The sequence below is a fragment of the Mytilus edulis genome, chromosome 6, assembly GCF_963676685.1.
Source record: "Mytilus edulis chromosome 6, xbMytEdul2.2, whole genome shotgun sequence".
Lineage (NCBI taxonomy): Eukaryota > Metazoa > Mollusca > Bivalvia > Mytilida > Mytilidae > Mytilus > Mytilus edulis.
In genome coordinates, this window is record NC_092349.1 from 9,564,932 (window position 1) to 9,580,337 (window position 15,406).

Sequence of the window (15,406 nt, forward strand, 5' to 3'; positions counted from 1 at the left end):
AGGTTAAACTATTAAGTCTTTGTACAAATGATTATTTATTTTTTTGAAGTATTCACTGAACGACAGTCAGACAGACAAGGGTAACACTATATGTCTTTTTCAAAGTAACTGTATCCAGACATGAACATGATATAAAGAAAAAAACTTATTGTCTTTACTTTCATTCCTATTCATTTCCGGTATGTTTGAGGTCAATTTTATTTTGATTTACTGTTAAATGATGACGAAAGCCTTACATGCCTTAGTGGTTACGTTTTGATGTTGATATATTGTAATACTTTATTTATATGAACACCTATTGATGAATAAAAATAATGTATATTAGTTAATTTTCAGACATTTGTCTATTATAACGAGTGTATGTTGTAAAGTAAATCACATCTTAAAGTGAGAGGTTTAGCGCTATAAAACCAGGTTTAATCCACCATTTTCTACATTTGAGAATGCCTGTACCAAGTCAAGAATAAGTTCTTGTCCATTCGTTTTTGATGTGTTTTGTCATTTGATTTTGCCATGTTATTGTGGACTTTCCGATTAGATTTTCCTGTGAGTTCAGTATTTTTGTAATTTTACTCTTCACTTGCCAAGGGTAACGACCCGGTCCTTTTCTCTCAACATGGGGACTGGATCGTCACCCTTGCCTAGCGAAGATGAGCACATCAGTAAAAACTTAATGTTTTTTTTAGATTTTATATTTTTGGATATTGTTAAATTATGTTCAGATTCATGTTTCTGATGATATTTTTCTTTTATCATCACCAGGGTATATATCTAAAACTATAGTAAAACTAGAGGTGTCGCTCACCTTGGTCTATGTGCATAATATGAGACAGGCATTACCTGTAAATGGGGACGAAGTCTGTAGAATTATTTTTTTGTAACTTTAATATTTGTTAAAAACAAGAAACGGAAATACCGTAACGTTTCCGATTTTGGTTCTGCTGTTAGGGATTTTAGTTGTGACGTTATTTAAGTTATGACGTCATATGCAATGTAAAAACAGAAATGGACGTCAAGTTGGTTACCTATTCCCTATTCGTTACCTATTCCCTATTCCCTATTCGTTACCTATTCCCTATTCCCTATTCGTTACCTATTCCCTATTCCCTATTCGTTACCTATTCGTTACCTATTCCCTATTCCCTATTCGTTACCTATTCCCTATTCCCTATTCGTTACCTATTCGTTACTTATTCCCTATTCCTTATTCGTTACTTATTCGATTTTTAATATCCTTCCCCCTTTTTAATTAAGTCTCCCAAAAAAAGTTTGGAGACTTATTGTTTTTGCTCAGTTCTTATTATTTTTATTATGTCACCCGATCGACAATGTCGGGTGACATATTGCTTTTAACTATCATTAAGATTGGTTCCATTGGCTCCGAGAAAACTGGCGGACAAAATAAGTGGAAGAATAATAATAATAATACAGAAAAAGAAACAGAGGAAAAGCAATATGTCACCCGACATTGTCGATCGGGTGACATAATGATAGTTAGGTATAATAGGGAACACAACATTTTGAGTACCTGTAGGTCTTAAGACCATTAAAAATGGCTGCTGTTACCATGGAAACGGAACAAATGTGAAAAATTCCAGTTTTTGGTTTTGGTGAATTATTTGGACATGCCTAAACTTAGAATCATTATACTTTAATACAATGTAGGTGCCAGGCATATCCTGGTTTTGGGTGATTTTGGCAATCATTGGAACTACTATGTTGCCATGGAAACTACACCAAAAATTCCAAAATATCAAAATGCTCCAAATTTAATAAAACTTCACAGTAACGGTGAGCAACATTGATAGATGATCAATTTGGCCTTGGAATTTCAAAAATGTCTGCTGTTACTATGGAAACAATGCAAAAATGGTCAAAATGCTTCAAAAATCTTAAAGTGGCATTTACTTTCTTAAAATGGTAGGTCAAATCCATCGAAACTTTGATGGAATGTTCACTCCCATGTACCAATGTGGTATCTGCCATTAGAAATTTGGAATGGTATCTGTTACCATAAGAAGCAGCCAAAATGTCAAAAATTTCAAAAATTTCAAAATGCTCCAAAATTGATGAAACTTAATACATTTGTTGACTGTCAAGTCTGCATGAGACTTTTGAAGTTGGAATTTCCAAAATGGTCACCGTTGCCATGGAAACTGCAGAAATGTCAAATATTTTCAAAATGCTCCAAACTTAATGAAACTTAATATTATTGTTAACTGGCATGTATAGATGAGACTTTTGACTTCGGAATTTTCAAAATGGCTGCCGTTGCCATGGAAACAGAAGAAATGTGAAACATTTGACAATAATCAAAATGTACTGAAAATTTACAGAAAGATATATTGCATTGCGTTGATCTGAATTCACTTTTAAATTGTTTTCAAATGGCTGCCGCTTAGTGGCAATAGGGGGAGGGTGACATCTGCTATTGCTTGCAATGGCAATTCTAGTTATTCGTCTTCTTCCTCTTCTTCCTCTTCTTCCTCTTCTTCCTCTTCTTCCTCTTCTTCTTTCGCCACTTTAAAAATGAACTTGTCCGCAGCATTTCTCCAAAACTACTTGTCAGATTTACTTAGGGTTTCATAAAATGTTAGACTAATATGTCTAGGTGAGCCATCAATCGTTCATTTGTGCATTGGGGTCTATCAAGGGGTATTTTGGGGGGCAGAAAGAAGGGAGGGGTTTACTATATAACCCTATGGGATTTTATTTTCTAAAATTTTCAAATGAATATAACTTGAAAACTGTAAGTGATAGATACCTGCAAGCTTCAGAAATGATTAAAGGACAATAAAACAAATCACATGAAATATATGGGAGTCCCGGGGGGATCATCCCTACCCCCTTCAATTCGAGAATATGCTTTTAACTTGTAAACGGTCCAGATCCCCACCCCTAAACCATATATATTCTTGTATGGGACAATAAAACTAATCAAATGAAATTTAATAAAAGTTCCTGGGGGTCACCCCACCCCGTTCAATTTGAGAATGTACTATTATCTTGTAAACGGTCCAGATTCCCACCTCTAAACCATATATATTCTTGAATAGGACGATAAAACAAATCAAATGAAATTAAATGGAAGTCCCCGGGGGTTTTCCCCACCCTGTTCAATTTTAGAATGTGCTATTACCTTGTAAACGGTCCAGATCCCCACCCCTAAACCATATATATTCTTGTAGGGGACAATAAAACTAATCAAATGAAATTAAATGGAAGTTCCTGGGGGTCACCCCCACCCCGTTCAATTTGAGAACGTACTATTATCTTGTAAATGGTCCAGATCCCCACCCCTAAACCATATATTTTCTTGTAGGGGACAATAAAACAAATGAAATAAAATAAAAGGAAAGTCCCTAGGGGGTCACCCCACCCCCTCTTGTTTGAAAACTTATAAACGGTCAACATCCCCACCCCTAAACTATATATATTCTTGTAAGGGACAATAAAACTAATCAAATGAAGTTAAATGGAAGTTCCTGGGGGTCACCCCCACCCCATTCAATTTGAGAATGTACTATTATCTTGTAAATGGTCCAGATCCCCACCCCTAAACCATATATTTTCTTGTAGGGGACAATAAAACAAATGAAATGAAACAAAAGGAAAGTCCCTAGGGGGTCAGCCAACCCCCTCTTGTTTGAAAACTTGTAAACGGTCAACATCCCCACCCCTAAACTATATATATTCTTGTAAGGGACAATAAAACTAATCAAATGAAATTAAATGAAAGTTCCTTGGGGTCACCCCCACCCCGTTCAATTTTAGAATGTACTATTATCTTGTAAATGATATAGATCCCCACCCCTAAACCATATATGTTCTTGTAGGGGACAATAAAGCAAATAAAATGAGATAAAAGGGAAGTCCTGAGGGGGTCATCCCACCCCCTCTTGTTTGAAAACTTGTAAACGGTCAACATCCCCACCCCTAAACCATATATATTCTTGTAGGGGACAATAAAACAAATAAAATGAAATGTAGGTAAAGTCCCTGGGGGTCACCTACACCCCCTCCTGTTTGAATACTTGTAAATGGTGGAGATCCCCACCAGTAAGCCATATATATTCTTGTATGGGACAAAAAATTAAATCAAATGAACATTGGACCATATGAATTGCGAGTTATGGGAGCTTTGTTTGGGAGACTTCGTAACAGCATCCTGTTACAATTACTTCTTGTTGTTTATACTCTTATATCTGGTAATAGTTCTAAATTTGTTGAGGTAAAATGATCTTTTTATGACCTATTTATATGTGTTTGTGCTCAACCGATCCTTTTACTTTATGTTCGATACTCATTTGTTCCTTATTTGATTTTTATACGTTCTACTTTTTAACTGCTTTATGTCCGTATGTTTGAAGATGGATCTTGGTTCGAAGAAATGAAATCACCGTGTTAGCGCTTGCATAAAAAAAACATGTGGTATGATTGCCAATGAGACAACAACCCACAATAGACCAAAATGACACAGAAACTATCAACTATAGGTCAATGTACGGCCTTCAACAATGAGCATAGCCCAAACCGTGTAGTCACCTATAAAAGGCCCAGATATGACAATTTCAAACAATTCAAACAACAAAACTAACGGCCGTATTTCATATACAAAAAAATAAACGGAAAACAAATATGTAACACAAAAACATACGATATCTACTTAATTTCAGGCTCTTGTCTAGGGACAGGCACATACTAACATATTAATGTGGTGGGGTTAAACATGTCAGCAGGGTGTACATCGTTTCGGAGCATGCTATTACCTTGTTTAATTCGTTCCATCACTCGCTTATAATTCGCTTATAATACGTGTATCATACGTTGCACCTTTTAAAACATGATTTTCAATTGTTTTGTTGTCTCTGGTGGTAGATTTGGGTTCTTAGAGGTGATATAACTCTATAAGCGCATATGTACCCGTTCCAGCGCTCGGATAATACCCTGTTAAATATTCGTTACTTATTCGCTTTTAGTAAGTTTCTTGTACGTTGCGCCTTTTAGAAAAGGATTTTCAATTGTGTTCATATCTCTGGTGGTAATAATGTGTTCTTATAGATGAAATATTCCTATTAGCGCGTATGTACCCGTTCCAGCGCTCGGATAATACCCTGTTACTTATTCGTTCCTTATTCGCTTTTAATGCGCGGGGTAAGTATACGTTGCACCTTGAAATAAATCGTTTTTTAATTGTGTTCATGTCTCTGGTGGTAACAATGTGTTCTTAGAGACGAAATGACCCTATTAGAGCGCATGTACCCGTTCCAGCGCTCGGTTAATACCCTGTTACCTATTCGTTACCTATTCACTTATAATACGTTTGTTGTACGTTGCACCTTTTAGAAAAGGATTTTCACTTGTGTTCATGTCTCTGATGGTAACAATGTGTAATTAGAGATGAAATGACCCTATTAGCGTGCATGTACCCGTTCCAGTGGTCGATTAATACCCTGTTACCTATTCGTTACCGATTCGTTACTTATTCGCTTTTAATACGTTTGTTGTACGTTGCACCTTTAAGAAACGAATTTTCAATTGTGTTCATATCTCTTGTGGTAATAATGTGTTCTTATAGATGAAATACCCCTATTAGCGCATATTACCCGTTCCAGCGCTCGGATAATACCCGGTTACTTATTCGTTCCGTATTCGCTTTTAATGCGCAGGGTATACGTTGCACCTTGAAATTAATCGTTTTTTAATTGTGTTCGTGTCTCTGGTGGTAACAATGTCTTCTTAGAGATAAAATGACCCATTTAGCGCGCATGTACCCGTTCCAGCGCTCGGTTAATACCCTGTTACCTATTCGTTACCTATTCGTTACCTATTCACTTATAATACATTTGTTGTACGTTGCACCTTTTAGAAAAGGATTTTCACTTGTGTTCATGTCTCTGGTGGTAACAATGTGTTCTTAGAGATGAAATGACCCTATTAGCGCATATGTACCCGTTCCAGCGCTCGGTTAATACCCTGTTACCTATTCGTTACCTATTCACTTGTAATAGTTTACGTTTGTTGTACGTTGCACCTTTTAGAAAAGGATTTTCAATTGTGTCCATGTCTCTGGTGGCAACAATGTGTTCTTAGAGATGAAATGACCCTATTAGCGCGCATGTACCCGTTCCAGTGCTCAGTTAATACCCTGTTACCTATTCGTTACCTATTCGTTACCTATACACTTATAATACGTTTGTTGTACGTTGAACATTCTCAAATTGAACGGGGTGGGGTGACCCCCAGGAACTTCCATTTAATTTCATTTGATTAGTTTTATTGTCCCTTACAAGAATATATATAGTTTAGGGGTGGGGATGTTGACCGTTTATAAGTTTTCAAACAAGAGGGGGTGGGACGACCCCTTTTAATTTCATTTGATTAGTTTTATTGTCCCCTACAAGAATATATATGGTTTAGGGGTGGGGATCTGGACCGTTTACAAGGTAATAGCACATTCTAAAATTGAACGGGGTGGGGATGACCCCCGGGGACTTCCATTTAATTTCATTTGATTTGTTTTATCGTCCTATTCAAGAATATATATGGTTTAGAGGTGGGGATCTGGACTGTTTACAAGATAATAGTACATTCTCAAATTGAACGGGGTGGGGTGACCCCCAGGAACTTTTATTAAATTTCATTTGATTAGTTTTATTGTCCCATACAAGAATATATATGGTTTAGGGGTGGGGATCTGGACCGTTTACAAGTTAAAAGCATATTCTCGAATTGAAGGGGGTAGGGATGATCCCCCCGGGACTCCCCTATATTTCATGTGATTTGTTTTATTGTCCTTTAATCATTTCTGAAGACTGCAGGTATCTATCACGTTATATTCATTTGAAAATTTTAGAAAATAAAATCCCATAGGGTTCTATAGTAAACCCCTCCCTTCTTTCTGTCCCCAAAATACCCCTTAATAGACCCCAATACACAAATGAACGATTGATGGCTCACCTAGACATATTAGTCTAACATTTTATGAAACCCTAAGTCAATCTGACAAGTAGTTTTGGAGAAATGCTGCGGACAAGTTCATTTTTAAAGTGGCGGAAGAAGAAGAGGAAGAAGAGGAAGAAAAAGAATAATAAAAATAATAAGAACTGAGCAAAAACAATAAGTCTCCAAACTGTGTTTGGGAGACTTAATTAAAAAGGGGGAAGGATATTAAAAATCGAATAAGTAACGAATAAGGAATAGGGAATAAGTAACGAATAGGTAACGAATAGGGAATAGGGAATAGGTAACGAATAGGTAACGAATAGGTAACGAATAGGGAATAGGGAATAGGTAACGAATAGGTAACGAATAGGGAATAGGGAATAGGGAATAGGTAACGAATAGGTAACGAATAGGTAACGAATAGGGAATAGGGAATAGGTAACGAATAGGGAAAAGGGAATAGGTAACCAACTTGACGTCCATAACACAGAACCGCTATCACCAGGTAACGTTTTTTCATATCAAGGAATTATTTAAAATAAAATTGGTATTGCGTTCCTTATTATTTTATACTAGACTGATAAATATATATTTTATTCAAAGTTTCATACAAACGAGGCCGGGAAAAGCTGTAAAGGAATTAATTTACACCGCTCACCTGCTGTAAATAAATTTAGCCTTAGTGGTCTCGTTTTTAGACTATTTATCATTTTGGTTTTCATGGTTGGGATATATTTGTTGTTGTTTATAGTGAATAAGATTAAAACATAATGCTAACTGATGTGAACTTTCTTTCGGATTCGGAATTTTTGTTATTTTTTTTTTTTAGAAAAATGATACTTGTACATGATGTACGGGAGGTCGTTTGTTCTATTTCCGGTATGCTCAAAGAAAATACTTCAGAACTAGAGTTGCTGGTTTTTTGCTAAGCACACAGCATGTAAGACTTTAATACATTTTATCTGTTTCTTTTTTCCCTCAACTTTAAAAAGCTTGAATGACCATATTTACGAGGATACAATATTTTAAAACTGTCTTAGTGTTTAAATGTATGAGTGGTCAAGCACCTGAATTTTTATCCAATACATTTTACTGCTTGTATTGTATCTTTATAACTGAATGTTTGTCTTACAAATATAGGGCGACAACATCAGGACCTTTTCATGTATCAATACATGATCAAATGTTTAGACAATTTTTAACTGTACAGAATAAAGATACCTGAATCTAATGTATTTTCTTTTTCTTTTATTGAATGAATAATAAATAATGTGCTTTATAATACTGTATTTTTTCTTATAAGTTTGTTGGTATGTTTTGCATGTTCCCCTTTCAATTTGTCTAATAGTTTTTGGAGGTTTCTTATAAGATTAACGTGTCATTGTTAAATGAATAACCTTCGTAAATAAATAAAAAAAAATATCATACCCCGCGTATGGCGTCGCAGGGGACATAAAATACCAGGCGTCCGTCAAGGTTTCTGTCCGTCCCTCTGTTCGACCGTCAAGTCTTGTAAACGCTCTGACGGGTACAATTTTTGCCAGTTTTCTACAAAACTGATACTATAGGTTAATATAAGCAATTACAATATCTCGGACAAGTTCTTTAATGTTGGATAATCGCGTTTTTGTAGTAGTTATGTCCCATTGGAAAAACTAGTTTGATGGAAAATGGCTGAGTTAGCGCTCTCACGTTACAATTCTTGCCAGATTTTTATCAAACTTATACTTCAGGTTAATATCAGAAGTAGTTAGACTCTAAAATAGTGCACGATCGATATTTTTAAAAAGGTTATGACTCGTGGAAATAGTATTTATGAAAATTTGCCTCGTTAGCGCTCTCACAGGTACAATTTTTGCAAGATTTTTATAAAACTTATACACTTAATATACTAGGTTAATACTATCAATATCTTGTTCAAGGTCTAATATGGAAAAAAAGTCCTGTCCCTTGGATTTGTTTTTTTTTTTGGTGGGGGAATGCTCTCACGTGTACAATTCGTGCCAGGTTTTAAAGGTAGTGCCATTTTGTGGTATTGGGAAGTAACCATTTACCATTACTACAAAACGTACGTCGGAGTTATAAAATTTACGTGGGGGTAAATACGTCATCACAAATTACCCGAAAAGTTGAATTCATTATTCTGTCTTCTTCTGTTCCCGATATTCTGTGGTTTCAATTGTTAGTTAGTGTCACTGGGAAGTAAAAATATCTAAGGGTGTTAGTTTATAGTTTTCATTTTGATAGCTAATCTTCTCCATGTAAATAGTTCTAAGTCTTATTGTGGATTAGACATTCTCGCCAAGATGCCGAAAAAATTATTAATTTTAAAACAACTCAGCGAAGAAATGCCCATTATATCCCAATCAAATGTGAACATTCAGGACCTTTCACAACTTAGGTAGAAAGTAAAACAACAAAAATAAAAAAATTTATCAGACTCCAAGAACAATTTATATACCTATATGGAGTTATTTTCTTTCAGAACGACAGGTCATTCTTTTTCAGAATCAACCCGGACGATACCATGTTTCAATGATATATGCTCCAAGGCATAAAATAATGACCTGTGTGAGGTCATTATTTTCCTTGATAAAAATGCAAACTATGATTTACTTCAAAACTTTATACGTCTAATAGTTTTTTGTTGCCGATTTGGAAATTTATTTTTTAAAGTTCAATTTATGATAGGTGTAAAAGAAACCGTCATTGTAGTCCCGCATTTTAATTTTAGAGACAAATAACGTGAAGTTTTGTTAATTTATCGCTACAATAAAGAAACATTATCATATATGTCAGATGGATTTTAATGTAGACTTTCATAAAATAAATCCAGATTTAACATATTCGTGTGTAAGATTTTGAAAATCTTACTGAGTCAAACTGAATAGTTTGATTGATTTTTGGTTGCTTGCTAAACATCCAGTGGCAAATAATTTATGCATGTTCAGAACGATACACACTGAATAGAAAACCATACTGTGACCTACATGTATTTAAATTCGTCTTCGTGTCTGTTCTTAACTTTTTAAAATTTATGTATACCTTTTACCCTATCAAATGATCAACTAATAAGATAATCTTATATTCTATTGAATAACATTAACGAAACTCACAAAGGAGTCGGATGTGGAGTGTATATAATTATATCCTGATTATCTTTTAATAAAATGTACTGCTATTCAAAAGACAATCTTTCTGAATTTTTCATTCGATTCAAGGAAAAAAAAACACTTTTCCGCGATAGAAATAACATAACAAACAGAAAAAAAAGTATACCCCCTCCCCCTTTTCCATAAGCTAAGTGGTACAATAAAGTACTTACAATGTGTCTTGTATTTGTCATACACCGTTATTGGATGGTAACAATACATTTGTGTCTTACTTCATGCAGTTAAAGTAATATTTTTTTATTGTGTATGAATAATAATTTTAAAAAGGTTTATATCTAAATTATTTAGTGAGTTTTATTTCACATTCTAAATGAGCCGCAGGGCGTATTAAAACCTAAACGCATTAGAAAGGAATATCCCACTTTAGTGTTGTCGGTAAAATAGGATACTAAATTACAAATCTTTATAAAATTAATATTTTTTTGACGGTATATAAGTCAGATAATGCATATTTTAAGGTTTTTCTTGGCGTAGAACACACCTCAGGGTGTCAAGATTGTTCAAAGAAAGACCTCCCTCCGGTCAGTCTTTCATTTGATCAATCCTGACACCCCTCGGTGTGTTCTACGACAAGAAAAACCTTAAAATATGCATTATCTATAACATAATATAAGGTTTATATAAGCAATATCTTGGACAGGTTATAAAATGGTGGCTGATTGACATTTTTTAAATAGTAATGCCCTTTGGAAATATTAAATTTATGGAAAATTGATTCTTTAGCGCCCCTTTGGAAATATATATAAGTGCAACGCGGGGGACATTCGAACTTTAATTGTTTAATAATTTTATTATTTACACTAATGAAGTATCAACTATTTATTTTTTATGTTGTCGTTATTCTGAAAATTTGAAAATAAAATTACAATAGAATTGAGAATAGAAATGGAGAATGTGTCAATGAGACAACAATCAGACCAGCAGTCAACAGCTGAAGCCATCAAATGGAAAAAGTATTAATTGATAAGTTTAAAAGTCAGACATGTATAAACATAAATGTATAAATGCCATTATTATTAAAGGGGAACTACAGTGTAGTTATGAGATTACTATAAAATTAAGCTTCAATTCACCTTCCCATGTGAAACCCTCTGAAAGATTTCGTGATCCCAGGCTTCAATAATTAGACTAAGCATTACGAGTCATCACTTGTTGCAAAACTGTGATTCTTTTATTTCAAAGCTTTAGAGTTGTTGTATTTTTTTTCTATCAAAATAGTATTGATAAGATATATAATTTGAATAGTACTAATTATTTTTCCTAAATTTAACGAGAATGATCTTAATCGCTTTACACATTAAAGAAAAATCAAAGAGATATAAAACGTCACGTAAAAAGTACAGCTTGTTACTGTGTACATCTCTTTTTAATCATAATTCTATCAGGATGATTGTGATTGTTCATGTCCAGTGGCAAATATTTCATGCATGGGCAGAACAAGAACAAACTATAATAAATAGATGCAATAAGTATGTTCTTTAATAGATATCGATCGGGGTAAAGGAGAAAAAGTTGATGAGCCACCGGGAAGTGTGAATATATTTGATAGAGACCGAAATGTCCCCTTGCCACAGGACATTTAAAAGGTTATTGTAAGGGTTCTTAACGTGCAATGAATTGCTCTCCACACGATCAGATTTCGCTCTTCTTGTTTTTGAATATTAGTTAGATATTCGAAATGCTCTGGTTTTGTCCATCTAGTGCCCAATAACATTTTTTCCCACTGAGCCATATTTTCCTTTTCATGATTTTATTACATATAGTTTCAAAAGTAATGTTTGAAAATCTCATAAAATCCTTGTTATTATTTCATAGTTTTTTGAAAGAAAAATGCTGCCAGTGTTAATTGTGGAAAAATTCTAGAAAGAATAATTTCCCGCCAATGTATTTTATCTCAAAAACAAGCACACGAACCAATAATTCTTTTCTACTTTTTTGAATTTCATTATTTATATACTATCAATTTATAAAAGTCTTTGAAATAGCTTGTGACTTTGAAACAGAGTAGTAAACATCCTTAAAGTCCTTATTTTGCCTAGACGTGGTTGCATATTTATAGATCTCACACAGCCAAACAAAGGCCCCACTGTGGTAAAGGCTTTAATGACAGTGGAATAAAGACCACACGCGACAGTGGGGTTACCAGGTTCAAGATAATCGACTGTGCATAATTTGTACGTATAGAAAATGGAAACACATCTGTATATAATTCCCAAATGTACAGCCACTATTTTGTACATTTACAATGTAATTCACAATATGGACTTACAATCTTATATATATATTACATGTATGTGAATAAATATTGCATGTATTGTGGATGAAATCAACAAATCTTTCACACAAGAGATTTAAACCAGCACAGAAACGCTAATTCATCTATAGACTGGTATCTATGCAGTCATGTGTGACTGATTTATTTTTTTTTGCTTAATGTCCAGTGGCAGGTATTTCACATATACATATTCAAATAGATAGCTATTCAAATTGTCAACTATTTTTAGTACTCTAAAATATTGGATCGGGATGAAGAACAGTTGAAGCTGGATTGTTTAGCAAGTGATACAGTTTGCCTTGCAGAAAGATAAACGGTCTTAGAAAACAGGGCACAAATATTTAGTTAGACTCGTGTAGCTTTATATTTATGCACCAAATATTCCTACTTTTTCAGAACACTTTTCATTTAGTTCCACTACGTATAGAATATCACGCACAGCATCTCAAATAATTGGTATTTTTTTTCAATAAATAAAGTAGCTTACCCCTTATCAGGTACCCCTGGTATGATAATGTTTTCTGAATTTCGTTTCCGACCGAATCTTTATCGTAATCTTGCAAGTCAAAATGAACTGCTTTTTATATAGTTCGTTCTTGTGTTGTAATATTGCACAACTGTCCCAGGTAAGGGGAGGCAGGTGGCGGATCATGAACTTTTCCTAAGGGGGGCCCGCTGACTGACCTAAGATGGAGCCGCTCCAGTCATGCTTCAGTGGTTCCCTATATAATCAACCAAATTTTTCCCACCAAAGGGGGGCGGCACCCCTACGCCCTCCCCTGGATCCGACTATGGAGGCTTGGGATCCCGCCACTTTCTGTATGTATGTGCCAGTCTCGAGTCAGGAGTATGTAAGTCCGTGGTTGTCCTTTGTTGATGTGTTACATATTTTTTTAAGTTAATTTTTGTACATAAATTAGACCGTTAGTTTCTCGTTTGAATTGTTTTACAATTGTCATTTCGCAGTCTTTGATAGCTGACTATGCGGTACGGGCTTTGCTCATTGTTGAAGGCCGTTCGGTGACCTATAGTTGTTAATTTCTGTGTCATTTAGGCTCTGCTGAGATTTGTCTCATTGTCAATTATACCACATCTCCTTTTTTAATATTAACGATTATATCTGTTTGAAAGAAGAAATCAATGAATCGTGACTCATGCTACTGTTAACTACGGCTCGCCAAAGTGTTTTTTTTTTTGTGTATAAATACTGTGTAAATAATGTTTGTTTACAATTTTACCTGACTAAACATGTGAATTTTAGAGTGTGTCTAACGAGAATAAGAATTGTCTTCACATAACTTATTTGTTGAAACAGGACAATATCACGATGTTAATAGATCAGAAAGAAAATGCACTCTCTGTACTTTAAATACAATAGAAGACAAGTTTCATTTCGTTTAACAGTGTGATTGTTATAAGGCATCGCCGCAATACGGAGACAGTATATTAAGCCATAGTATTATAAGCGTCCACCGTCATTTAAGCTTATACAGTTGTTGAGCACAGAAAATGTAAAAGACATAAGTAACCTTTGTAAATTTCTATTCCATGCATTTAAACGTAGACCAGTCATGTTATAAGTTACCAATACTTAATATAGATTATTATTCTTCCAGGATATATTCATTTATCAGTTATGTATGTTTTATGTATTTATTTATAATATATTGTATATTTTGCATATATATATTATATTTGTAATGATGAGCATCATTTGCTCAAAGTAATGAAAGAATTGAACTTCGTTAGGGTACATTTTGCTACAAGTACTTTAGTTGGAAAAAATGTAAGCAAACTATTGGAGGCAGCACCTCCCCAAAAGCGGAACGGTAATAGTAAAATTCGTCTTAAAACTAAATATTCTATGACATTATTTGAAAGCAATACTACACTGATGTGACGCTCCTATACACAAGTACATCACCTGAAACTGGAATAAGAATACTGTATTACATTTGCTAATTACCGATTGGATTCTGTCTTTATACACTCTTAACACAAATTGCTCCCCTTTGGAAATCGCAGGTTTAAGAATGTCCTATAAATCATTAATATAGTCCACAAAGATTAAAATGCTTAGTAAATTACACAATTTATATGAAAGCTTCCAAATCTGAGAAACTAAGGTTTAGAAAATCTTTTTATCTGAATAAAGATTGAAAAACAGTTTTTAGTCTGTATCTAAATAAAGTTTTCAAAACGAGACATGACAAAAAAGTTATGATAAACTAAATGGAGTTACCCCTCTTTGTACTGCCTCTCTCCCCTCGTGTATTTAAATTCCGTATTTGTTCGTAATCAGTTTCAATTATTTACAATCAGTATTAAATTTATGTTATATTGCATATGTTGTTTGTAGGATATTGTATTGATATATATCCCGGCGAGGGAAGAACCAAAAATTTGCGAAAGCAAATTTACAGATCAAACATTGTTGGGTTGATGTTTAGACGAGTTATATATATATCAGTATTGTTAAAACTTGTGACACTTGAAGAAGGCCATTTGTTGAGCCGAAATATTTGTCAACGATTTAATAACAACATTTTCGTATTATAACATCTTATATCAGTACCGTTGTGCAAATCTTTAGACTGATATAATTTTTTCCTTATCTGCATAGTATCGCCTATTCTAGACGATCCGGTACATAGTAAATTTGCTGGTTGGTCGTTTTTATAGACTTTTATATATATACTTATATATACTTATATATACTTACATTAATTTGTAGGATCCTTTACTATAGATAATTTAGCTGATCTGTAACAATAACATCTTCATGCCTTATATATCATGTACTGCAGTACGCCGCTAGATTAAAACTGACGAGGAAAGGTAACACACGGCCAGCGAAAGCTCTATTTTAAGAGCCCAGGTGGTCGTGTGGTCTAGCGGGACGGCTACAGTGCAGGCGATTTGGTGTCACGATATCACAGTAGCATGGGTTCGAATCCCGGCGAGGGAAGAACCAAAAATTTGCGAAAGCAAATTTACAGATCTAACATTGTTG